Source organism: Corvus moneduloides, chromosome 2 (assembly GCF_009650955.1).
Source record: "Corvus moneduloides isolate bCorMon1 chromosome 2, bCorMon1.pri, whole genome shotgun sequence".
Lineage (NCBI taxonomy): Eukaryota > Metazoa > Chordata > Aves > Passeriformes > Corvidae > Corvus > Corvus moneduloides.
In genome coordinates this window covers 20,861,859-20,868,264 of record NC_045477.1, presented here as the reverse complement: position 1 = coordinate 20,868,264, position 6,406 = coordinate 20,861,859, and the positions used below count along the sequence as shown (strand labels likewise).

Here is a 6,406-nt window from a genome sequence, read left to right as displayed (position 1 = left end):
AAATTAGCAAGAAACCCACCAAAATAGTTAAATGTCACCTCTGACATGAACCATGTGCAACATTTTATTAATATACAGATATTTTATTTGCTAGCACTTCTTGTTGAGAAATCACTGTCTTCAGGGAGCAGGGGCATAGGAAGTTGGGAGTACTTCTGGTATTTGGACTATTCTTTAAGTTCACTGTTTTTTTTTGGTGTGCATCCCTTTTATCTATACGAATGAAAGCTTCAGTTCTTGTTCAGGTCCAGAATGGTGTCCTTCTGTTATGTTAACAAATGGCAGCCTGATGGAGTAATAAATAATTTATGAACTTGGGATATTGATTTTTCTTCAGTGCTTATAGGAAATTATACGCTTGTGGCTTCAAGAAATAATTGGTCTGATTTAATCGCATAAAAATTATAGTCCTTTTTAATTCTTTTCAAATGGAACTTTAATGACCACTGGGTGTGTTACAGAACAGAAGAGAGGATGTCTACTTGGACTGAAGGAATAGGAGGGCCAGAAACAGCAGGTTTTACAGGTCCAATAAAAAAATTATCACTATGGCAGTGGTTTTGAACGAAGGCTAATGGACACTTGTCTGATCACAAATTGGCCTTTTCACATGGAAATATTGTGAATTATAATGAAGACACGTAGTATCACAATGCAGACTAAAGGTACAGAGGCCTGGCATATTAGGAAAAAAATATTTAATTTGTAAAAATTCATTGAATAGAAGGCGGATTTTGTTTTAATGCAAGCATATTTTCTGGTGTACTGCTCTATAGCTGAGGGAGGGGTAAAAACCAAAGAGGGAGAAGGAAGTGATTTCAGCAACTTCACAAAAAGTAAGTCTGAATTTATCTTGTTTGGGAGTGGGAGGGAAAAATAACCTGTTACTTGGTCAGGATATTCCATGATGTTCCTGACTGTTTAAAATATAAGTAGCTTGTAAAACACACCTTCCTGAGTATTCAAGTTTGAAAGAACTACATTGACCAGCTTCCTCAGAATATAAAAATAAATTGTAAGGTGATTCCGTAGTCTTTACTTAAAAAGTAAAGAATACTTATTTGCAAGTAGGTTTTAGTGAAATCACATGGTACTCTGGCTCTTTACCATTCTAAGGTGTTTTTTTTTTTAAATGAAAGCCACCAGGAAATGGACTTTTTACACAACAGATATATTACAATGAAGTATCTAACTGCTCTGGAGCAATAATTAACTTCCATCTTCACATAGTAAATGTAAAAGGATGAGTGTGATTTGATGAGGCTCAAGTTTATAATTTTTTCTGAGTAAAAAAGGGAAAATCAAACTCTCATTTCTGTCTGCGAGAGAGTATCACTTGAGCTGGATGCAAAGCTTCTGTAGTCTAATCCATTCTGCCCATCAATAGCAGGAACAAAGCAAACAGGCACTAGTGAAAAATGGAGAAGCTGCCAATAATTTCAGCACTAATAATGAGATGGTATTAATAATAACTCATCCTGGTGACCCCTGTAATGCTTACTGTAGGCTTAATGTGGCATGTCAAATGGTAAACTGATGGCTGGCGTTAGCAGGAGGCTGAGAGTTGCAGAGCATCTCAAAACATTTTCCAAGAGAATAAACCAGCTTCAGGAACTGTGACACAGGTAAACAAGCAGAACATTTTCACAGTCGTGTCTTCTAGCAGCAGCCTGGGCACTCAAACCATACTATTGGGCTTTCAATCCAGTGTGCTGCCTGCTTGCAGGGGACAGCTCTATGCACACAGCTACACTATTTTAGGGGTGTGGTCTGCTAAGGGGATGTACTGGACGTGGGTGTTTTCTATATGCCACAGAGAAATGGCCTTCTGAGAAATGTGGGACTCCTGGTGTCCTTTGGATAGCTTACTCCTATGTCAGATTGCAGAAGAAACTCTCTCCTGTGAGGGTGGTGGGGCACTGGAACAGTGGATTCCCTGGAATGGGTCATGGCCATGTTAGATGGGGCTCTAGGGTAGCGGAAGGTGTCCAGCCTACGGCAGAGGGAATTGGAACTAGGTGATCTTTAAGTTCCCTTCAAAGACAAACTATTCTATGATTTGTGGTAAATGTGGCCTTAAAAGAAGGACAGTGATGACATGCAGACTTTGCAAGACCAGTGTTCATAGCTGGTGGTTCATTTTAGGTGGCAGAAGTAAAGCAGTTTTTCCTCTTCCTGGGACTCTGGAGTTTTCTTCACTTGTTGCTGGCCAACACAGAGAAGCTAAAACTAAGTTTGGCTTTTCTGTTCAAAGCATGACATTGTTGCTATTGCTGTAGCAGGAATGTACTGTGGTGGTTTTACTGGACATAATGCCCCGTTTCTAAATGTGATTTTTGAATCTGCAGGTTTCTAGTTCTGAACACTGATAATTGCTGGACAAGAAGAGTCCTCTTGAGTGTTATATTAAAAAATCACAGTAGCTGTTATTAAAAATTCTATAAATATAGTATTTGAAACTTCAACACACACTTTATGATTACCAAATGTTTAATTTATTATTGGGGTAATAATAATGCTATTAAATATAACATTATGGGTCTTTATTCTGTTTTGATGCACAGATGCATGCTAATAACTTCCATTAGCACTTTTATGAGTGAGATTTCAATGACAAGTTTATTAATAAATCCTTGCATAGTGTTCAGACTGATAACATTAGTTCCCTCTACCCTTTTATTTGGGCAGCTAATGATCTTTATCCCCCTAGTTGTCAATTCTGAATTGATGACAGATTAGAAGAAACAGGACATGGCTGCAGAATGCCTAAAGCTATACTTTGTTGATAAATACCTGGTTCAGATCCATTTTGTGTTGGAAAGTGAGCAGTGACCAAAGATCAGTTTGTAGGATGCCTTACTCATCTGTGTGAAATAAGATTGTAATGTGTCCTGCAGCACAGGCACTCGGGAAGGGACAGAGGCAGAGAGAAGCTCATGAGTATGCTGTTTCACTTTCTCTCTAAATATCTTCTGGAAGATGGCCTTGCTTTCATACAGAGGCAGGGGTCATGATGGCAGGGCCTGTGGCAGCACGTGATGTGTAATACAGGCTGCAGCACCGTGGGGGTGTGAAGCTTAGATAATTTGGCAATGTGTTGCCTGTGAGAAGGAAAAGAAGTAATTTGCTTAGGCACAGAGGTAGAAGCATCTTTGTAATCTTGAACGGCACTGAGTTTGAGGAAAGCATCCTTCTCCTCTGCAGACAAGCGACTGGGGCACAGCTGTTGGGATTCCAGCTCAAAGTACAGGTGGTGCAGGCTGTACTGAATTGGGAGAGAGCTGGGAGCACAGAGCTGGGACTGCACTCACTGCCAATGCCAGCTGTGTGCCAGGGATGGAAGGGAGCAGGAGAGCTCAGGGACAGTGGTGCTGGGTGAAGAAACTGGCAACTGAAGAGAGCTGAGACAGAGCTCAAGCACCTGGATCACCTTCATTCTTCAGAGTCCTGCTGTCTGTGCCCTTTTTAAATATAGCTGCTTTGGAGTTTTGAAAATGCTCTCTATAATGGTTAAGGTTATGAGAGGAATATTATTGCAGATCTTCTAAATGTGCTGTAAAAAATCTGAAGTTGCTGAGATGTCCAGCTGAGGCCCTGCATTAGCAAACCCCTTACAAATTCTGTTTGATAAAGCACTTGTGAGCACAATTCTCTAACACCAATGCTGCTGGAAAATACTTGCAAACGCTTTGTATGTACAACCCCTAAATTCCATAAGGGTACAGATACCCGGTATATAGCCTGATAACTGTTTCTCATTCTAAGCTGGTTTGTTTCTTTGCTTGGGAGTATGGATCCTGCACCCTGGAGAGAAAGCAGAGTTTACTGTTCAATTAGAAAATTTTATTTTCTTGGAGGCAGCATTGATCTCCTGAACTGTTATGTTATCTGTCACTGTCTAATCACAGAAAATCTGTTGCTTGTACAGCAGGCCCTGGATGAGTCTCTCCTAAAAAGTTAGGATGTTTTTTCTGTGTGTAAAGAGGGTTTGGAACCACAGGGGTTTGCATTTGGAATCTTGCTGATTAAACTTTGTTGAAAAAGACAGGTCTGCTTAACCTAACTAGAAGGTAGTGGAAAGAAACAGCCAAAGGGCACTGAGTTTTTTCATTGAATAATTGAACCTGATTTGGTTCAAAAACAGTGGTGCACAGCTATGAATTAGGCACTATGTTACTGCCTTGAGCTACTTCTACTGATATTCTGGTCAGAAAGTTGAGAAAGACAATCCTCACCCCTGCTACCTTGCTGTCTGTGGAGCAACTAACCAAAAAAATAATTAGCTAACAGTTTCTTACCTAAAACCAGAGTGAAAATACATTTGAGAATCCATGTGACCGATGCACAAAAAAAGGTCTGCTGTTCCTGTACCTGCCAATTATTGCTCTGGCAGTCTGGAGAGTACCCAGACTCCCTAAACAGACCCCTGATGTGGTTTGTTTGGGAAAATGTCCAACAGGAGCTGGACTTCAATGATTTTTGTGGGTCTTTTCCAGCTCAGGAAATTCTGTGATTGTGCTTTCTTTCTGCCCTTTCACTTCTCATCTTTGTCCTAAAGTTCCACATGTGACCTTGCTTTTAAATATTTGAGTGAGTTTAGCCTCACACAGGGTGACATTTCCCAGAAAATACAGCTGGCTATCAAGATCCCAGAGCATATGTGCTTCCTGGGAGCTGGCTGGTTGCTACTTCATGGACATCAAACAGAAGAAGGCAAGGAGAAATGACAGATTGGAGTTTGTAAATGGTTTGATTGGTTTGCTCCTAGGGATGAAGGACTTTATGAAAAAGCTGGGCAAAATGAAGTTTGGGGAATTTGACGGGTGTTTGAGGAACATGCTGGCAGCAGATGGACTAACAGCAATAAAGGGGAACTGATGGTGTAAGGGAGGCAAAAAGAAGTGGGAGTGGGGGCACTGACCACAAGGATGAGTGTGGGCTGGTAAAAAAAGTGCACTGTCATCCCAGTGATCCCAAGTCAGTCTCATGCCAGGCTGAGATATAGATATTCCATGTTTTTTTCTCTATAATGAGTTCTGCCAAGAAGACCAAGCATTTGAAAAGCTTGATTTTCTTATAACAGTCCAAGCCAGGAAAATTAACATGGTAAAACTGAAATCTTTGGCTGTGTAAGACAAAATAGGGCTTAAAAAGGGATTGTGAGTAACTCTTCCCTGTGTTACTTCACGGGAGGTAAGTATTGAATTTCAGGAGGCGTTGGCCAGCCGTGCCTGCTCCCGGGTTCATCGGAGGACATCCTGTGGGGCTGCTGTTATCCTCAATCCTGCCGCAGGCCGTGCCGAGTTTCGCTCCGCCGTGGGGCAAGCCGGCGGGAAGGGCTCCGGCCAGCGCGGCCGTGAGACAAGGCCTGGAGGCGGCCGGGGCTCGGCCCAGCAGCCCGGAAAACCGCAGACGGAGCCGGCGCGGCCTCACCGCGCGCTGTCACCTCCCGGTCCCGGACGGGAAAAGCGCGGGCTGGTGTCCCTGCCCCGGGAACACCGCAGGGTGTCTCTGTGAGGAGCACACCCACTCGGTGAGGAGCACACCCGCTCCCCGGGGCGGTGACAGCGCAGCGGCGCGGCTCCGCTTCCGCACGGCGTGGAGGGGCTGCCCGCCGGCCGCTACCGCAGCGGGCCGGTTAGCTCAGTTGGTTAGAGCGTGGTGCTAATAACGCCAAGGTCGCGGGTTCGATCCCCGTACGGGCCACTGACTTTTGTCCGTCCGGGTACCGATCCCGGCGGTCCCTCGGCTCCCCCTGAGCGCCCGCGGGAACGGGGCACGCACTGGTGGAACAACAGCGGGATACGGGGATGTTTCGGATGTTTAGAAAGAGCCGAAAAGCTACCCGGACAAAGGGAATAATGTGCCGAGAAAGCGCACTGAGGAATGTTTAAAGTCTTTCCGTAACTCGTCACCAAAATATTCCATGTTTTGCCTCGGAGCGAATTGTTCAAGGGTTTATGTTAATTAACCTTAGGCCAGAAGAAAGCTTGCAGGAATTCAGAAGTTCTCCCCTTCCAAGGACTAATCCCAGGGAACCAAAACGTCAGGTCAGGTGTTTAAGCTCATTGCAGTAGCGTGACTCTTTGATAGCGCTCTGTCAGGGGCTAGAAGACGCTGAAGAGAGTGGGGTTTTATTGTTTTTTTTTCCTTTGAAGCAGGAGGACAAGCAGATCTCCCTTGACAGCTTGATTTTTCATAAGAATGTTCTGAACTTCATATAGAAAGTATCCAAACTTGTCAGACACGCTGTAATATGAGTCTTCATTTTTACGGGTGTGCTATTTATTCAAGGAAAAAAATCCAGGCCAAATGGAGGTGGTGTTGTGAGGAACGAGACAACTCTTAGAAAAATTAAGATAATTTTTTAAAAGGGAGAAATTGAAAAATTATAAAAATCAGGAAA

At 43.4% G+C, this 6,406-nt stretch overlaps 1 non-coding gene across 1 annotated transcript; it reads left to right on the top strand.

Annotated features, from left to right (window-relative positions):
• Positions 1–5,632: 5,632 nt before the first annotated feature.
• TRNAI-AAU lies at positions 5,633–5,706 on the top strand. Its single transcript has one exon. It is a non-coding gene; the product is annotated as a tRNA-Ile (tRNA).
• The last annotated feature ends 700 nt before the right edge of the window (positions 5,707–6,406 follow it).